The 21,418-nt window shown below is 42.8% G+C and overlaps 1 protein-coding gene across 2 annotated transcripts in view; it reads right to left on the bottom strand.

Annotated features, from left to right (window-relative positions):
* slc4a2b (solute carrier family 4 member 2b) overlaps positions 1-15,421 on the bottom strand; it is a 68,398-nt gene extending 52,977 nt beyond the window's left edge. Inside the window, exon 1 of one of the 2 annotated variants that reach the window (XM_075452597.1) lies at positions 10,928-15,421. The gene's annotated coding sequence lies outside the window, so the exon portion shown is untranslated. The remainder of the gene's footprint in view (positions 1-10,927) is intronic. The other variant, XM_075452598.1, reaches the window with a different exon arrangement.
* Between the last annotated feature and the right edge of the window lie 5,997 nt (positions 15,422-21,418).

Genomic DNA, 21,418 nt, shown 5'->3' with positions numbered 1-21,418 from the left:
AGCTTCTGCACACCAAAACTGCTATCAAAAATGTATAAATTACTGTCTAAGATGGATGACACAATTTCTTTACCATCCTCAATTGGGAGGCAGATCTATCCCTCAGTTCTAATTCTAACCATAACTTCTGGCCACAAATATGTTTGAACACCTTCAGAATGACTCGAAATCCTAATTTGCAGCTCATACAATACAAAATCCTTCACAGAACACAATTATACAGGACAAAGGATGTTCAGGATGGGTCTAACACACTCAAACATCTGCACACATTGCACAGATAACACACCTGATAATTATGCACACGCTTTATGGTTTTGTGCGCCTGTCCAGAAGTTCTGGCTTGAGGTCTGTGAGGACCTATCAACATGGCTAAAGTGTCGTATTCCTGCATGCCCCACACTGTGCATACTGGGTGACTTGGACAACATCAACATGGAAATTAACTCCGCACACATGGTCCTCACAGTGCTATGTATCGCAAAGAAAACTATTCTCATGAACTGGAAAGCAAAGAGGAATCTGTGTATTAACCAGTTTAGAAATGTTCTTTTAGATTATATTAGCATGGAAACAATGTCTGCCTCCTCAAAAGATCAACTGGCTGAATTTCATTCTCACTGGTCCCTGCTGATTAGCTTCATCACATAGTGGGGGTGGTGTGTTGCTGTCCCGCCTCTCTGGGCGGTCGGTTGTATGCTGGGGGGGCTGTGTGGCTTCGGGTTTCTGGTGGTCTCTCGGGTCGTGGGGGCCGGGTTGATCATTAATGGGGGGGGACTGTGTGTCTGGCCTGGTTGACAGTTTGGGGGACTTGTGGGTGGAGCTGTCTTGCGGTGTTGGGCGTGGTCTCTTGGTGGGCATGGGGGGGTAGCTGCTGGCTCTGGGTCAGGTGGCCACGCCGCTCTGGAGTGGGGTGTAGTGCTGGCAAGGGCGTCAGTTTGGTTTTAGAAGTGGTGGGGACAAAAAACGTAATGCGTTCTCTGCCCCCCACGGACCACCCACCATCCAGCACATTAAAAAGTAACGCATTCTAGATCGATTCCAGCGTCATGTTTAATAAGCGGCCCTTTTTTTGATGAACGCATACAGAGTTTATAAAATATATCCTTTAATTTCATGTTTCCATATCATTATGATATGATTCGAAAGTATGTATTTATTCATGAATTAATTACTGTTAATTAATTACGCTACTGTACTGTTTGTAAGAAAGGGGAAAAGTGCAACTGCAACTGCAGTTGTTAGTCCGGACAGACTATCAAAACAAACACAGACTTCGGCCAACGGGCCCTATAACTAAGCAGAAACCTGTAGTCTGTGGGGCTCCTCATTCCTCCTCATCGAGCCTCTCACTACCACCTTTCCATCAACTACATTTGACACTGAGCATATGTAGCGTGGTGCAGAGTGAAGACTGCCTCCACTACACATTTAATTTGTTGTAATGATTTTTGTTCTGCAAAGAGCAAAAGTAGGTAAACTTATTTATTCCCGTTCGCCACACACAGCTTCTTTCGCATTCACAGGTGTGTTCTCCTTCTCTAATAACATCAGCACCAACATCAAAACAAATAATTATGTATTTTACATCACTATTCAAAAACCAGTTTCATCAAGTACATTCAATATCAACTTATTTCTGAAATACACAGTCAGTCAATCACGTCTCCCAAACATTGTCATATTAACCAAATTAATCATGTATCTATTTCTTAAACCATGAACTACACATGAGCAGCGCGAGCTTTTAAGATCAACTTCTATTCCTCTCCAGCTTAAAGGCAGGGTAGGGAATCTTTTTCTGGAACATTTTTTTACATATTGCTTGAAATACTCTTCACACCCTCATTGCAACCAATTAATTAAAAGTTTTGACACAAATATGAAAAGTTTTAGTGGCCTCTAGAACGAACAATCTAGGAAAAACTGTATCCAATCATTGTGAACGGACCGTTCACAATGATTGGATACTGATGCCGTCTATCAAACTGCAATCTGCTCCTCCCTCCACCTCCCCCTCCTTCCCCCTGTGCGCGTACCCTGCTCCGTGAACGAAGCTTGGAAGGAAGCTAAACTAGAGCCAGCTTGGCTAGCACCTAGCATTATTAAACGTATAGTTAGCATAAACTAAATACTAAATACGGCAACGATCGATGCTTGCTGTCAGAACAGCGCTCGTGCACCTTCGTGCTTGTGCGCGTTCATGTACTCTAGAGGCGTGCCTTCGGGGGGGAAAGTGAAGAAAAGGGTTGGGACTTTTTACCTGTGTATTTTCAAAATGCAGCTTCGCTGGACTCAAAATCCAGGATCTCCTACCCTACCTGTAACGGGCGCTCGAGGTTGCTAGGCAACCAACACTAACCACTGGCTAGCCATTCTCAATACGTTACGTTCGCTGAACAAGTAACGTTCATAACCAAAATCACAAAGTCCAACTGGGATTATAAAGTACCACATAAACATTGTCATATTAACCAAATTAATTATATATCTATTTTAAGTTATTTATTTCTAAAATCATAAACTACACATGAGCAGCGCAGATCGACTGCTATTCTCCAGCTTAACGGGCGCTCGAGGTTGCTAGGCAACCAACACTAACCACTGCCCAGCCATCCTCAGTACATTCCGTTCGCTGAACAAGTAACGTTTATAACCAAAATCACATTAAGTCCAACCGGGATTATAAAATACCACATAACATATTCACACATCAATTACACCCTTCTAACCCTCCCTTCTTACCTGCAAAGAGCAAAAGTAGGTAAACTTATTTATTCCCGTTCGCCACACACAGCTTCTTTCGCATTCACAGGTGTGTTCTCGTTCGCGGAACGTATTCCCGCGAGACTTCCCTTTGTCCCTGAACACACAGTGTAGCGAACGAGCCCTCTGCTGGTAAGGGTTAGACACTGCATCCCGATTGCTTGATGACCATATTTTACACTAAATAATAACAACAATAAACTAATCTCCTATCTTATCACAAAACACCCAGACTATTTTCACCACCCTGAACATGAGCTGTCCAAAATGGGAAATCAAATTAACTATGGCTCTGTATGCCACACATATACAGAATGTTATTTTCAGGAGTTGCTAAAAAAAAAAACAAGCAAATAACTAGCTTAACGTTTCCTTGGCTAACCTAAAATGCTAACGCTGCACACGGAGACTTCATAGCCACCATGGCAAATTATATTCATAATATTATAGTCTACACATGACAAATATTTAACACACATTTCACACACAGACAATATTTCAGATGATTTCTATGGATCGTATATGGTTTGCTTATTACAAAACATGAATGTGGAAGGCTATTGAGTAGCCTACTGATAAAAATAAAACGTTAGACAATTTACCTTAACTGTGTATATACTCCTCCACAAATAACTTGTACCCTTTCCTCAGCCTGGACTGTGGTGTTGGTGAGTGTGACTCCACGACCCTGTGTATATCCTCTAAAGTTATCCTTGGAAGAACCACCAGCGAAGTTGCGAAGAAACGCTGCATTTTTGTTTGTGTAGAAGTAGCTCTGAATGAGTTTCGCCGGGAAAGCGGTTTACCCGGGGTCCGTTTCACAAAGCAGGTTCCACCAACTCTGAGTCTGTTCCTGATCTCTGAGTTGCTCTACTCTGAGATAGAAAATTCTGAGTTTTCGGTTCCAGAAACGCTGATTTGAGTGAGTTTAATCAACTCTGAGTAGGACCTTGAGTTTAGCGTGTGCGCCACAACTTTAAAAAGCCAGCATCAATGGAGCCCCGATTCGACGAGTCACCATGGCAACGGGGAAGAGGAGGGGCTACGTTTTTCACCAACCTCGAATTGGAAATCTTAATGCGCTCATACGGCGAGTTTCAATACGTTTTTAGAAATAAGTGCAACACCGCTGCAGCAGCAAAAGTGTAAGTTTAAATGTAGTCCTTTGCAATCACAATAATATTACAGGGAAACTGCTTGAATGGTAGCCCATTCATTTATTTCATTTAGGTGCAATCCCGCGGGGGAGAAGCGCTCTTGGCAGCAGCTTAAGATGAAATATAAAAACATTGTTCAAACAGGTGAGACCTCGGCATGGAGGTACCTCATTTTGATCATGTTTTACACTGTAAAATAAATATCAAGTGGCTATTTGACTGTGCAGTTATTTTATTCCCAACATAATGCTGTTTTCACACACATAAACTATGTCTTCTCATCTATATCATGTTCTGTTAAATAATTAAGCGTATTTAAACTAACACAGACTTCTACTGAGCCAACAGAAAGAAGGCAGATGCCCGTAAAACGGGTGGTGGCCACCACCTCTAACGGGAGGGCAGTGGCTGAGGGAATCCCCGGAGGGAATCCACCCCCAAGAAACGAGTGTCTTTATAAAATATAATAGGCCTATATAATTTTTTGTAAGCCTATTCATACAAATATTTATTTGTATTTTATGTCTTTTTTTTCTTTTGTCCCAACACATTCTGATGGTGCCGCTCAAAAATCTATGCGGTCTGATAACCATCTCCTGAGGAATATTTATTTCTCTGCGCAGTAATGCTGCACCTTCATCCACGGGATCGTTGTCAAAAGGACATGTTGGTGGAAACAGTCGCCTCCTGCTGTGCCTGATGGACTTCTAGAAGTAGAAGAACTCGCTCTGCTGACTGAATGAATGAGGAAATCAAATGGCTGAAAGAGGGCGGAGACAGAGAGAAACTCGAGGTTTATTGAGTAAAAGTTTCTCTCATTTCAGGGTTAATCAACTCAGAGTTTTCACTAAACCTGCTTCGTGAAACGGACCTCTGGTGTGACGTCATTGGAATGCACCGACTCCGCTGTCATTTTACAACTTCATGTTTCTACAGTGGCTCACAGTCGGCAAATCAAACGACTAAATACCAAATTGGGGTTTTCACATGTTCGTGCGCGCCTATCGCATGATTTAGACTCGACGATTTCGGTTGAGAATGTGGGGATTTTTTTTCGGTCGCATCAGAGCACATTTTTAAAAGTCGTGGGGACAAAATTCAAATCATAAATAGTGGGGGGGACATGTCCCCACCGCCCCCCGTAATCGACGCCTATGAGTGCTGGGCCTGGGTCCTGGTGTCTGGGCGCTGCCTCGCGCCCCGGGGGGTGCCCTGCCTGTGCCCGGGGGGGTCTGGTTGCCCTGGGCACCCCGCCGTGAAGGTGGGTCGGTGCGGCAAGATGTTTCCAACCACCAGCAGGTGGCGCTATAGGTGGATGTCACTATGATAATATGTACGCATTCAGGCTGGGTCCAGCATTCACCAAATGAAGTTTGGGGAAGATTGGATAATGTATGTGGGAGTTATAAGTGACTTAATTTTTTGTGGCGAGTGATGGCGAGTCATCCAACTTTGAGGCGTCCCCCCCCCCCGATATCTTAAGAGTAACCTGGCCAAGTTTGAAGTCTGTAGCATTAAATATGTAGGAGGAGTTCGATCATATGCAAGGCGTGGAATCGGGCAAAAATGGCACGAAAACGCACTTTCCATCCAAAATGGCCGCCTTCCTGTGGACGTGGGACCATGGCGGCATGAGACTTTTTTGTGCGTCTGGGCATGATGAATGAGTGTACCGAATTTCGTCATCCCACGCGAAACTAACTCCAATGCGGGGACCATTTTTAAGCGTTATAGGGGGCGCTACAGAGTCAATGAGCGACTCCCAAAAATATAAAGTTTAGATTCTTTCATGTTGTCGACTGGCAGGTGGCGCTCGCAAAATTTCAAGAGTTTGAGTACCTTTTAGAAAGAAAGAAAGAAAGAAAGAAAGAAAGAAAGAGGTCCTTGCAGTTTCACTGCTCGGTCCCCAAGACTGAGCCGGAGAACACAGTGCATCACAGTCTGCTCGCTGCAGCAGCTGCACACCGAGACGCTCCACTTCATGCAGTCACTTAAAAATGACTTTCTCAGTAAACCTAAACCCCACCACTGTGGAAGAGGCTGGCTACACAAGGATAAAGTTACTGAACCCTGGGATCCTGGGTGAAAACCTTGGGAACCGGTGTATCCACCTCAGGGCAAGTTGGTAATAATACCGCAAGGATAACAATATGGATCAGAAAGAGAAAACAATAAATGTTATGATCTTTTCAAGTTGATTAAAACCCCCCCCAAAAAAAACCTGGTCTTCAGTGATCAAAATATGTTCTGCCTGTCATCGGGGTGGAATCGGCCTGTCGGAAAGCAGCTGACTGCAGCTGGTTGTGCAACAACCGAAAGGACCACAAGGACATGGCCGAGTGCTGACTGTGCAAGAGGAAGTGAGGATGAGTTGTTCCTGGAGGAATGCAGAAGCTCGACACCTTGCAAAGGGTTCCTGAAAATAAAATATATGTGGATTTAAAAAAAAAAACGCTGGGCATTTAACGCCTATATATATATATATATATATTTTTTTTTAATTATTTAAAAAAATAAAATTGGGGGGGGCTTTTGTGCCTTTAATGGATAGGAAAGTTCAGAGAGACAGGAAGCAGGGGGCAGAGAGAGGGGGAACGACACACAGCACAGGGCCGTCCAATGTGGGACTCGAACCGGGGCCAGCTGCAGCGAGGACTATAGCCTCTTGTACATGGGGCGCCTGCTCAACCCACTACGCCACAAACTACCCCTGTTTTATTATTTATTTTATTTAATAAAAGTCTGCTGCTCACAGGCTTTTATTTTGTAAAAGTCTGTTGCTGTCTGCTGTGGAACAGGAAAAGAAAGTAATCGGCGGATCCACCAAACATGGAGAAGGGTACGGAACTTTTACTCGGCCGTTTTCATTTTAAAGTTCTTCCAGACGGCGGAGTCGACAGAACCAAAGTCATCTGTAAACACTGCCAAGTTGAATTGTCTTCTCAGCGTAGTAGTTCCAGTCTAAAATATCACTTAAAGGCAAAACACACAACTGATAGCAGCAAGTCATTCAAGGAAACAGACAGTGGAGCGAGGCTTCTACATAAAAACTACAGAAAGATGCTGATGTTAAAAGTGGGTTTGCACAACAAATGTTATGGCACTTTCATTCATATGGCAGCACATTTAAAATAAAGCTAAATGCTAAAAGCTATGCACTACTTTTGGATTCATTTTTGGATTTTGCGTAAAAATGCAATTAATCTGGGAAATCATGTGATTAATTAGATTAAACATTTTGATCATTGCCCAGCCCTAATATTTATTTATTTATCCTTGTCGAACACAGTGCACATCAGGCGTTGGGAGAAAAAAAAGGTTCTTCTGGGAGGAAGTAGGCATGAAAACAGGAAGATGGTGAGAAACTAAACTGGGTTAATATGAAATGTCTGGATGTACTGGATGTACTCTTTGACATTACAGGTTAACTCAGCTTGACACTGCATAACAAGTGACCCTCACACCGAGCGTGTGGATGCTCAGAGCAATGATGCTTAATGATCTATGAAAACTGGACGCCGCCAAAGCCCTGAAGTATTAGCTGCAGGCAGATGGTGCGGCGCCCAGAGACTCGTGATCTCAGCATCGCAGGGATTAAATGATAAAGAAGTTTTACCTTCCTAATACCTGGAACGGTGAGAGACGTGATGGTGTTTTTAGGTTTTCCCCGTTAGATGCACTTGGTATGAACTCCTATAAATAAGTTCATTATGCAACATGTTTCCCTAAGAAAACAAGGAAAGGAGCGGCAGTCTGAAGCACCGCTGCGAGGATTCTTAGGAACTACAAGTTCCTCTATTCTTATCTACAGACCGGTCACATTAGGACTCAGTGAATTGATTGAGTTAAACATTTACCACCGAATTTTTGTCACGTGCGTCACACATTTGAAAGATGCTGTTAGGGCTGGGGGGCGGGGGGTTACTGCAGATAGACAGAGCAGGGAAAGCAGGAACTGCCCTTTAGCAAAATATGCCAATGTGGCACCTTTCTACAAGGCTATGCTAAGGAGGGACTGAAGTTAACATTTCACTTCTCCAATTTGTGGAAGTCTTTTGAAAGCTCAAGCTTTGCCGTCTCTCACCTCAGCTGACAGCACAGTCTAAACTCAACAGATTTTATGAGCTAACAAATGATTGAAACAGGAAACGGGACACTTGGGAACATCATCGCTCTTTCCTCTCTTAGAAGAAGGTCCCCGACGCCATCGATGGGAACAAAAAGCGGTCGAGGAAAAGACTCTGTAAGAGTTCTTGTGGGAGCTATTTGTTATTTTGTAATACTTGGCTCACTTATTATTTAGTTATCCTTAGGGGGATTAGTTAGGGGAATATACCTTTTTTGGTCGTTTATGATATTTAGTATTGTTTGGTTAATTTGGGTATTCAATTATGCTTTTATTTTGAAAGCACTGGTTAGCTGGGAGAGTTTACTTAAGGATAAGACCGGTTTTTTGACATTGGGCCCTTGATTTCACATTATAACATGATGTTCTACTCACCCCTGCTTGTTGTTGGTCATTTGGAGCTGTTCCGAAGATATTCGCGAGGCGTCTGGCTGCTCTCTTGAGATATTCGGCCATGAAACGGTTTCCTATGGGCAAGCTTATACAGGCACAAACTATGCTGTTTATAATTTATTAATTACTGTACATTAGCACTGATAACGTGGAGGTGCGTCGCTTACTTAAAAAAATCCGGGTTACTGTAATTTTGATTTTTTTGTCGTAAAGTGGGTGTTACTGACGTCCTCGTCGTGCTACTGCCACAGACAGCCCACAGACCTGCTGCCTATTTATTCATTCGGCTAGAATTCAAAATTAGTAACCCGGATTTTTTTAAGTAAGCGACGCACCTCCACGTTATCAGTGCTAGTGTACAGTAATTAATAAATTATAAACAGCATAGTTTGTGCCTGTATAAGCTTGCCCATAGGAAACCGTTTCATGGCCGAATATCTCAAGAGAGCAGCCAGACGCCTCGCGAATATCTTCGGAACAGCTCCAAATGTTCAACAACAAGCAGGGGTGAGTAGAACATCATGTTATAATGTGAAATCAAGGGCCCAATGTCAAAAAAACGGTCTTATCCTTTAAGCTGAGGCTACACAAAAACGTTTTTCACTGTAAACGATACTTTTTCTTATCGTTTCGCTGTCGCGGCCACACGGAGCCGGCGTTCCCACTACCCCAAAACGATAGTTTTTGAGAACGGGTTCCAGAGTGGGAAAGTTTGAAAACGAGGTCGTTTCGTTTCCATTATTACAGCGAAAACGTTTTTGCGTCAGTCACACGTTGACGCTGTGAGACTTCTCTATGGTCTCACAGCGTGGCGTGACACAGTGGCGTGTGTACTGCATCGTTTCATCGTTTTCATCCGTTCGTCTGGACCTGAGTCTTTACAGCAGCGTTGCCGTGTGGTTGCAAGAATTTTCGTACCCGTTTAAAAAAAAAAAAAAAAAAAAAAAAAAAAAAAAACTTGTTTCGTTTCCGTGTAGCCGTAGCCTTAGATGGGCAGGCATGCACAGGTGAGCAGGCAACTGGGAGGGCTAATGGTTTTTTAACGGGGCAAGAGAGGCAACAAAGGCCTGTTGTTCTTTGTTTGTTTGCTTGGTTGGAGCAATAAACCTAAACAATCCCTAGGTGTCTCAGTGGCCGTTTGATTTAATTTAGTTTATTATGGGTTTGACATTAGTTTTGATTATTGACACAAGAGGACGAATAGCCACTACAAGTCCCTCGTTCCTGGGAAAGGTTTCTGCAGTTTAAATGCAGCTTTTGATAGTGTTGTCTCTTGAAAAAGCAGCGCTTCCTTTGAGAACAACGTTAGATACCTTTAAGGGAAAACAGGAGTCTGAATGACAGCTCTATAAGCTGCCATCACAGAACTGAGGCTCACTCAGATAACTGAGAGCATGCGACTCAGCACAAGTCAGACCCGTCGACTCACAAGAAACAACTTGCACTTTCATCTCACATGACCCTCTGCGTTAAAGATAAACAAAAGGTTACAAATTCTTCACTCCTCGTAGCGATAAGGAAAGTTAAACGGCAGGACGGAGGTCACGGGCCTGACTTGAACTTGCAACACAAGCCCGCACGTGTCTCAAACGGCGTTCCGTTTGGACGACCCGACCGGGCACGGCTTCAGTCGGCAGCTTGACTCGCCGGTCCAGCCCGCAGACCGCGTGCTTTTCTACACATTCTATCAAAACAGGCATAATTAGAGAACAGCTCAATAAAAACGCCGATAAAAAAAAATAAAAAAAATGCCCGTGACCAGAAATAGAAGCTTGATCGCAAACGTCTAAAGCTCAACCAATACTTAGAGAAGCAGGACAATGACAGGGGAGAAAGGACATGTTTAAGGCTTCATTAAAGCAGAGGTTATAAAAAAAACAACATTTCTCCACTGCTGCGGGAGCCTTGATGTCCTTAATGTTTTTATCTGCCAAGATAAAACGCTTCAGCATCCAAGCTGCTGCCTTAAAGTCAGAGAATCAATGCCGTTATCGCCTTTTAAAAAGACGAGCGGAGAAAGTATCTTAAAAAAAAAAACTGGGTCACAGAGTGCGATTACAGAAAAGACACCCCCTCTGAAATGCCACGGCACCTTAGAAAACCATCAATTCCCAATAACACAGCCCGTTAAAGCCTCTTATTTAGGATTAATAACATAGCCCGACAGGCAGACAGCAGCTTGGAGGCATTTTATTTTTTTTTCCAACCTGTGGAGCATTTCTGCGTTTCTTTACAGATGATTAAAGATCGCCGAGGTCCAAGTCTGACTCAGCTCTAACCCCCCCAAGTCAACCCGATATCAAGAAATCAATAAAGTGTGGTACTAGTGGGGAGTTAGTATCATCCGAGTTAACTAGCTCACTGGGAAAGTTATTTACGCAGATATTAGGATAAGTAGAAAAAGCAACAAAAATGGGACAAACAGTTCAACACGAAAACATTGCAACTGTCCAGGAAAGATAAAGAATCCATGATTGTACTATACCTTTGAGTTCTTACTGCAGAGACGCCACCGCAGACATTGTAGTGCAATTCTGAACTCTGCTGTGAAAGTGCTGGTCAGAGTGCAGGAGGGAAAGCAAACAGAGGGAAAAGAGAGCGATAGGGAGACAGAAAAAAGAAAAAAAAAACAAACACAAATGAGCGTTAGCGATGTGGAGCGTCTGCCTGCACGTTGAACGAGTGCTGCCTCAGACCAACATGCATGGACTGATAACGGCAGTCTTCCTCCTCAGGATTACGTTTCCTCCTCCAGCCTGCTGACAAGTAGCCATGTGACTCTGAGACCCATTCAACCCTGAGTCAGAGGCTGCTGCTCAGACAGCGTGCGGCTGATCTCCGTCTGACACGCACACACAAGCTGAGAGGGGAAATTTAACCCCGCTGATCAATACAAACCCCAACGGCGGATTTGCACCTTTTACGAGGTCTACTTCCCAACTCTTTGCAATAGGTTTTTTAAATGCGTGTGCCCAGAAAAGCCCACGAGTCTCAGCTAAAAACAGCATTTTCATAACTGCACCAGGTGGTTTTTACTTCCTAAGGAAATAGCATAAATAACATGGACCGGAGTGGAGATAGAAACATATTCATAGGTGCTAAACTCTACATATTACATTAAAGGGGAGAGCCCGACACCTACCCAACCTCTGCACGTTAGGAGTGACTCTGTCAGCATACTTTTAGATTGAGGAACTACCAGAGGTGTGGACTCGAGTCATGAATTTGATGACTTTAGACTCGACAAAATCTAAAAAGACTTGTAACTCGACTTGGACTTTAAAAAGGTTTTGAAAGGAGTTAAAAAGACTGAACGTATTTGATTATATGAGATCAATACAATACAGAACAGAAACTGCTGTGCAAGTAGTTATAGTTCAATAAGCTGTGGAAATACAATGTCAGCACTTTATGAGGAAATTACATTTGCATTTGTTTATTTCAAATGTGTTTGAACAATGTTCTTGCAAAAAAAAAGATTTGACAAATAAATACAGATCTTAAAAGCATAAAATGATCTGTGCAAATATAATTTATCTGTTGTTAAAAGGACTCGAAAGGACTCGAAACAGTAGGACTTGGGACTTGACTTGAGGGCAGCGGCGTCAATTCAGCTAAAGCTAAGGTATGGCAAGGTCACTATAGTCACATGACTACAGTATCAATAAATATACAATAATCACCACAAAAGTCTGCTATGTAGCTTATCTGTGTGCAAATGCAGTCTCACTCACATAGCCGCTAGCATAACAATGGACTCGTCTCCGTCTCCCTGTTAGCATTAGCATTAGCGTTAGCATTAGCTTTAGCGGCGGAGGTGGTGAAGTGGACAGCCTCGTTAACAGCCTGAATCCCGCCTTCACTACCTGGTCCTCCGTCCAACATTGTGCCTATGTTTTCATTGTGCTATCTAAAGTTTTCTGCTTTCTTTTCATATTTTACATTAATTAGCAAACAACAAATCCCGCTAATAACGTCAGCTTTGACCTACAGGCTCCGTCATCTCACGGGAGGGAGGGGGGGGGGGGGCTGGGAGATACCACATTTCAAAAGGGAAGATGATACTTAGATCAATTGATTGTGTTGTTCAGAATTTCATTTGTAGTTCATTAATTTGTATTAAATAATAGAATAATCAATACAAATTGACACGGAGTAATGCCATAAATTCATTTAAAAAAAAAAAAAAAAAAAAAAAAAAAAAAATGAAAATTTACATTTTCCCCTGGAGCCAAGGTGTGGCAGCTGCCATACCCAATTGACGCCCATGTTTGAGGGCAAAGACTTGAGACTAACTTGTGACTTGCAAAACAATGGCTGTGTTCAACACCGCCTACTTCTCCTACTATTCCTACTAGTCATACTTTTTTAAGTCCCCGGATGTACACTAGATGCATACTAGATTCGCCGAAATGTTGAGTATTCATCATGAGGTTACTTGTCACACTCAAACTACCCAAGATGCAACGTAACGTCGCCCATCGCCATTTGAACGGTCAAATTCCGTTAACGGGACGAGAGCAGTCAAAACGGCATAACCGGAAGTGCGTTGCTCACTGCGGCTAGCTTTTTTAGCGCCGAATTCGTGGGAACAAAATTGTAAATAGCCGGTATTTTGTCAGATTTTCAACACCTTGGGGGTCTAAACGACTACTTTCTCGCCTGAAAATGTTTCAAATGTTGCTAAAGTTATATATTTACAGAGTTTATAGCTTAAGCGAAATCAGCTTTTCAGGCCGGCTGATTTCGGCTCGGGCAGGAGTGAAGTGCACTGTGTGTAAACGCTCTGCATACTGTCTGATCGATGAGTATGCCGTTTTCAAGTATGTAGTATGTAGTAGGCGGTTTCGAACACAGCCAATGACTTGTCCCACCTCTGGGAACTACTGAGTCAAGCGGACTTTAACTCTGCCTGAACAAAAAGAGTTCAGCTCACTTCTAAACACTCACAATAAATAAAATAAAGCTGATGCTCATCAAAAAGTTGAACTAATAGCACTTATTCATATTAGATCCGAGACATTTCAGTTAAAACCACAAATGTCAGCAAGTTCGAGAGAAGAAGAAACATCAAAACGTCCGTAGGACTCGACCTCTGAGAGGTCATCTGGACAAACTGGATACTTCAGGGACCTGAAAGCCCCATCGGTTATATTAGGTCACCGGAATACAACCGACAGGCCCATCCATGACACATGCGACGGCTCATCCTGCACTTAATGGCGTGTTTTATGTGTTCAATGACGCTCAGAAGACAAATGGTGGGCGAGGCCTGCCTGCCTCCCCTGCCTGCTTAGTCGAATGGAGATTTGGTCATTTGCAGGTGACGCAGGCAGCTAATCTTCAAAGGTTTTACCGTTCATTAGCTTATTTTGATCAGTTCACAGTAGCTTTAGCTTTTAAATCAGTTAATTTCAGACCTGGACCCGATTGCAGGAAACTAAACGCTCATTTCCAAAATGGTTTGTCATTTAACTTTAGTATAAAACGTGCACAATCCTGTCTGATGATGGTGCAAGCTTTACCCAGAAGGTCCCGGCTCAAACTGGGAAACACCGTGTCAACCGTAGAAATATTCTCCAAGGTGAAGAGTTGCACTAAACATGTAAACAGTGCTTCCTTTAGCTGAAGAAGAAGCTTGTCTTTAAAAGAGGACACGCTGGGTCATTTGTGTAATGTTTCATTGGATAAAGAATAAGAAACAAAAACAAAGACGAGTGATGGAAAAGGCAGGGTGGAGAAACCTTAGAGTTACAAACTGCTTTCCCCTAGTAGGAGGCCGGAAAGGTCAAGCTCCCAGTTACAATCATAGGTAACATAACTCCAGCTTTACATACAATCCGGACCGAAACAGAAACAACCTAAACCTGTGAAACGGTGTCAACTAACTGACCTTTTCAGTATTTAGTAGATGATACGAGTAGATGGCACCAGCATGAATAGGAATACATTTACGCGTCCACCTGGATGCAGAGGTTTCAACATATTGCCAGCATGTGTCTTTTATAAATAGATGCTCTGCTCAGTTTGAACATTTTCTAGTCCTTTAAACTCACATGAGAATTACAAACAGCATTCCTCATGAGGAAGTTCTGTATACGTCCTCAAAATATCTATGACAGTCTTTTTCTCACTTGACCAGAGTGACATAAAGTCATGTTCCAACAGAGAGACGACGGGAAAAATGAATTAAAAAAAAGGGCTTAACCCTTTAAGGCAGGGGTCTTCAACGTTTTACAGGCCAGAGAACCCCAAACTGATGGAGAGTTGGAGCAGGGACCCCCTACTATTTATATGGCATACAATTGTGTTTTATATTTAACGGGGCCTAGTGCCGTGTATAAACATAGGTCCTCTGTTATTGTACATTCAATACTAAGCTATTCAAATAATACACAGGTTAATATATTCATGTTTTTATTTTAAACATGTGCAAGGTACAGGGTGGCCGTGCCACTGCCATTTATAAACAAACATCTTGCATACAACACTGAGCTATTCAAATAATCCACAGATTTTAACTTTAACCCCCTGGAGTCTAAGGCTTTTTCAGAGACTTTGAGGCAGTTGTCACCACCTTGACATTTTCAAGTATTTCAACTAACTGTAAACATCAATGCAAAAGTGACACATATGGTTGTATTCTGAAAAGCCTAACAAAAAACAATATGAGAGTGAAGTGAATGTAATACAAACAAGTTTTATTTAAATTGAGGGGAAACACAACTGTACAAAAAACAAGTTTTAGAGGTCTTCAAACAGTGCAAGAAAACACACTATAAATATATCTAGCCAAGACTTTTGAAGGTTGAACCTTGTAAACAAAAGTGTTGGCTGCATAAAAGTAAAAAGTGCAGTCAGAAATGTTTTTTTGTTTTCACACAAACTGTAAAAAAGTAATTGTAACTCAAGACAGTGTCTCTGTTAGTTGAATACTAATTAGATGGGTGTGTAACACGCCTGATTCCCCCCACCCCACCCCCCTGTCACTCTCCATGTGATAAATGTCTGTCACTGGCAGGACATTGCTGCCTCCCCCCACATGCTGGCTGAATGGGGCGTGTTCTCACCTGTGAATAGCCACTCAATCACCTGGTACTTTACATGTGAATAGAGATGGGTGTGGCCTAGGAGGCTGCTGCAGTCTGAGAGTACAGAAAATCCAAAGCTTTCTGTTCACTCTCTTTAAAAAGGGCCACCTATATAATTTATTTATATATATATATATATATATATATATATATATATATGAAAACTAGAAGTTTCAAGGTTTTTAATGGTGTCACTTATATGTTTCAATGACAAAAACTCACAGTGTTACAGATGTGTTTTTGGAGTAAAAAAATCCCGCCGGCGGGATTTAGACTCCAGAGTGTTTGCATGTAGATGGGACAATGAATCCTCAAACCATCTGTGGATGGCACATGTTTGCACACAATTTGTGAGAAAAAACTGTTTGGAAAAAATAAATAAATAAATAAACAAATAAATAAATTTAAAAAGTTATTTTTTTTTTTTAAAAATCGTCTAATCAACCAAAGATTTCGCGACCCCCCTGCAGTACCTCCGCGGACCCCTTGGGGGTCGCGGACCCCCTGTTGAAGACCTCTGCTTTAAGGGGATCAACAAATAGCTGGTTCATCAGCAGGAGGAAGAGCAATGCCACCGACCCCGTTCATATCTGGTGCCAACCTTGGTGATCCAGTTCCAGGTGTGAACGCACTCAGGCCACATTCAGAGGAACGCTCATTTAGTCGTCTGAAAACAATGCGTCCTGGGCCACATTAAAGGGGAAGTTCGTTTTTTTTTTTTGTTTGTTTGTTTTTTAAACCTGGACCTTATTTCTGGCATAAAATACGTTCATCTACTCACCGATAACAGTTTGGTGAAAGTCGGCATCCTTCTGAAGATATTTAGATCACTGGAGATCGGCGTATATCCATATAACGGGAGAGAACAGGGCAGAGCCTCTAAATAAGGCATTATCTGTCTTTATTTCACCAATACTTTAAGACCAATGAATGAACGAACGCGTACTGTTGCACTGTTAGCTCACAGCTGCCGTGTTGTTGTTATCGGGGGGCTTATAGGAAGCTTTCTACGTCCATCGTACTCAAAGCCGTCATCCACATCGTCAAAATCTGATAAAAATCCTGCCGTGTTGCACAGAACTAGCAGCAGCAAACTCCGTGTGAAGTTAGCCGACCGTCACAGAGCACGGAGTAAATGAGCTGTGCTGCAGCGGCGCGCGTTGATGACATCATCCCAGTAGAAAGCCCCCCCCCGATAGCCCCCAATAACAACAACAACACGGCAGCTCTGAGCTAACAGTGTAAAACCCACTGACTTGACGCGAGCCAACACAAGCAACGGAGCTTCCCGTCAATCCCAGGAGTCGCCTTTGAACAAGGCTTTACCCAAACAGCTCCGTTTAATGCACAACACAAGAGGACCGTTAGCCACTGTAGCCTGTGGACAAGCTCCCATAGACTCAAATTAAATGGCAAACAAAAGCTAAATAAAGCAGCTATATTTAAAAAAAATTTAAATAAAAATAATAAATTAATTAAAAATAAATAAATATAAAAAAAATAAATAAATCACAGAATGAGGAACGTTTCAATGTAAGCAGAACTTTGAGAAAATGAGTGAATGCTTAAGTACAGCTCATTCAAAAAATACATTGAAAAAATGATCTTTTGGTACTAAAAGTTTTACTGACATGGATTTTCAGGACAATCGTCAATGAAATTTTTATTTAGATCCTTGTTAAATTGAAGTGAAGTTAAGGAGAGAGAACGTTAGCGTCAGAGCGCCGTATCACCACAACTCATTTACTCCCCTTTTGTTTTTCTTCTCATATTACACCTGATCCAAATCCTCAAGAAAAGGTGAGGAGGTTTAAATAAGCTCATGTCTGAGTGGCGATGTGGTTCAGGTCATGGATTAGTGATTTTACAGTCCCGTTTGTTTCCCATCGTGTGACACAGGCTGCCTCTTTGCCAGGATGTCCGGTAACACCAGGTGTGAACACGAGTACCTGACCCAGAGACGTATGAGAACACCAAGAAACGTCTTCTTTTAGCACAATGTGCAACTTTACCGAAACTAAAACTGACGCATGCGAGCATCTGCAATAAAGTGAACCAGTCGTCCCTTTTCTGAAATAAGCTGCATAAACAGAGTACTTCCAATAAGAAGCTGCAAAGATAATTCTGTTGTTTCCTTTTGTTAACCCCACTTATAAATAGGCACAGGATGTTAATTTGTGATGCATTAAATGACTTCCTGCCTCAGATTTAGAAATAAAACTCAATGAAAAGCTTCAATCAGTCTCTATATTTTGCCTAAACCAAACCGTTCGATTCACTTTAAACACACGCTGCAGAGGAAAACTTACGGGATCGCTGCCATTATACAATCCCACCTAAAGTCAGAAAAGCCACCGGATTAGTTGTGTTTTCCAGCGAACAAAGAACAACTGTTCGATCTAAACATGTTGCCAAATAATCAAGTGCCACATTCCACATGAGCTTATACGAGCCTAAGGCTACAGAAATACTCAGCCTCGCCAGGGGTCCGTCTGCGAGCATGTAAGACGTAACTGTTCGTCCCGCAGGGATGGAGGCTCGCTGCAGAGTCACATGCACGTCTTGCGGGGCAAAAGAAACAAAGTTAAAGCCACAAGCAGCTAAAACTGAAGTCCACTTCAAAGAGAGGAGCTTTCCTTGGCCCCAACGGTGCGCCGCTAATAGCATTATCCACCGTGGTCAGCTATATAAAGAGGTGTGACTTTATACAAGCAAGGACAACTGACAGTCTCCTCTCAACTATGACCAACACGATACACTTCCATCGCAACAACCTGACAAAAATAGCAGCAATCTTCATTTTTTGCATCTTTGTGACATTTTATGTCGAGTTAGATTGAAGGTTTGGTTCAAATTTTATGGCTGAATGTGGGGAAGTAAAGCAAGTTGTACTCAATCCAAACCACCTCAAGCATACTTTCCAAACATGTTCCGCCCACTAAAAAGAAGTTAAAACAGAAAAATAACTCTTGGGAGGATAACATCCCACCCTCAGTTTTTCTAGCTTTTAACTAAAGTGTCAACACATTTCGGAAGCTCTCCCTCGAGTTTCCTGTTATTCTTCTTCTCTCCATTCAAATCTAAAACAAGGCTACCGGGCAACAGTCAAAAAAAAAAAAAAAAAGAAAAAGAAGGAAGAAGAAAACACTCTGAAGGGGTTCAGCTGAGGTCAAACTGCATAACTGCTAAAGAACGACAGTGTTGAATAAGGGAAAAACGAAATAACACTCACCAAAACGCTCCTCGGGGCTCTCAGACAGTCAAATCTCATGTGTGGGCCGACCTTGATTTGTTGTATACCTGCCCGGCCTGCGGATCTCTATGGAGATTTGGCCTGGCTGCATGTTAATAGCCGTGCCTCCGAGTGTTTTGGCCTGAAATAGCTCGGCAGTTTAGAAGCCACCTCCAGAGCCCTTCAGCATGCGGGCGTCTGTAACTCCCCGCTCTGCTCTTCACAGCCCAGTGGCTCCATTAACTTCACTTGGACATCAGCAGCAGCATGACTGTGCTTGTTATGGGCACGCAGCCCTCTGCAGCCAGCAGCTGTGCACCATCAATCTGTGCCCATCTTTATATCGCTCTAGGTCCCATCGAGGCTTCGGGCAGCAGCGGCTGTGCTCACAGCGAAGGCAACACCTGTCCCAGCCATTTAACTAATGCTGGCCTATTGTCCAGGCCTCCATTAGTGAAGCAGCAATCAAAGTATTTTCATACCTGCAGACCTTAGAGCAGAGATACTCATTACGCGGCTCCTCAAGCTTTAATTGGTGGCTCACACTCTCATAGTAGCTTATAACAATATGGTAACAATAACAATACATTTTTTTTTAAATAACGTACAGCGAATACTGCACAGTATTAAGTATTTTTATTAAGTTTGTGTTTTTGTAGTATTAAGTATTTTTATTGAGTATTAATTAAGGCTTAAAGGGATAGTTCGCCTCTTTTGACATGAAGCTGTATGACATCCCATATCAGCAACATCATGTATGAACATCTTCTTACCCCCTGCTGCGTCCTGTGAGCAGAGTTCCAGCCTCGTTTTGGTGTTGATGAAGGTAGTCCGGCTAGTTGGCTGGGGTTTAAAAAATAAAGCGTTTTGCTTCTCAAAACAATATGCGTTCAACAGAGTAATACATTTGCATCACAAAATGGTTCTCCAGGAAAAAGTCAGACCTCACAATCGCTTGGCCCTATTTTCTCTCCCTTCGTATCACTGCCTGCTGCCGCCTGCTGACAGCCGCGCCTGTTACGGTGTTTACTGCTCAGAAGCAGGGGACTGCTCGGTCTGCACTTCGGTCTGCACAGCAGGCAGTGATACGAAGGGAGAGAAAATAGGGCCAAGCGATTGTGAGGTCTGACTTTTTCCTGGAGAACGATTTTGTGATGCAAATGTATTACTCTGTTGAACGCATATTGTTTTGAGAAGCAAAACGCTTTATTTTTTAAACCCCAGCCAACTAGCCGGACTACCTTCGTCAACGCCAAAACGAGGCTGGAACTCTGCTCACAGGACGCAGCAGGGGGTAAGAAGATGTTCAGAAATGATGTTGCTACTATGGGATGTCATACAGCTTCATGTCAAAAGAGGGGACTATCCCTTTAATGGTGTTTCCTAAAGGGGGCTCTGCTAAACCTGGCAACGCAGCCCGCTTAAACAACCCTCACACTTGACCGCAGTGCACGCTAGCTCCTTGCACACACAACATTAAAACCAACTGCGCGGGGCCTCCTGCTTACAAAACACCCGACTTGGGTCAGCTTTAGGTGTCCCGCAGCATCGGGTAGAGACGTTACCGACAGATAAGTCATGTAAGCTGAGAGCAGAGTCCTTTTTTGTCATTTATTTATAACAGGGACAATGCACAAAAGCATTAATCGTGAGAGAAGAGATGCCTTGTGCCAGGTTGTAGCAACATTTGCTAATTTCCACCTGTAGTCCCTGGGCACGTAAGGTAAGAAAAGATTAAGAAGATGTCCTCCAGCGAATCCCACACACACCTAATTTTTTCATTTTTGAGATCTGGGGAGAATTTCAAAACCATGTAAACTTTGGTCTGGCCCTTTATCCTGCTCAAAAGGGGCTTCTTTGCCAGAAAAAAAAGTGTAGGAACTCTAAAAATAGTCAGTGAGGCAGCACATGTTAAAATAGCATCCCCATGAATGGCATCACTTCAGGTTTCCCAGCTGTTTCTTTCCCACGGCGCCCGACGGAAACAACACGATTCATCAGACCAGCACACCGTCTTGCTCCAGTTCTAAAACATGCTCATTGTGGGGGCTTTCACCAGTGGACGGGGGTCAATCCTGCACCTACGCAGCAACCTCCCAGCAGACAGTGAGCTACCAGTGCAGCATAATGATCAACGTTGTTCTGTGAGTGCTCCAAGCATCACTATCCTGATGGGCCGTGATCATCTGTGGCTTTACCATCAAGAATGTGTCTCTCGACTGGGAAAGTATATGGACCTGTGCTAAATTAATCTCAGTTTGTAACCGCGTCAAATCAATACAGATTAAATTTTTGTGTAGGATGCATATAGCCCCCTAATCGCAGACATAAGTTCAACTCTAGTTTGTCTCCGATGTGTCTTAAATGTAAAACAGAAATTGGCAAACTCACTGTCTTTGGTCATGCCATAAACTACAGAAACAATTGGTCTAATGTCTAAACAGAAATTGAAAAGATGCTGGGATTAAAGCTGGGGATGGACCCATTGTCTCTTATATTAGGCCTTCCTGCTAAAGGTGAAAGGTTAACAAATCAAAGACTGTTTTGTATTCTTACATTTGCAGCGAGGAAGAATATTTTATTGAAGTGGAATAGCAATAAGGAACCAAATGTTAAGGGATGGCATAAAGTGCTGTTTGAGTTGACTTGCATA

The sequence above is a fragment of the Odontesthes bonariensis genome, chromosome 20 (assembly GCF_027942865.1).
Source record: "Odontesthes bonariensis isolate fOdoBon6 chromosome 20, fOdoBon6.hap1, whole genome shotgun sequence".
In the NCBI taxonomy this organism is placed as follows: domain Eukaryota; kingdom Metazoa; phylum Chordata; class Actinopteri; order Atheriniformes; family Atherinopsidae; genus Odontesthes; species Odontesthes bonariensis.
This window is presented reverse-complemented; position numbering and strand designations above follow the sequence as displayed.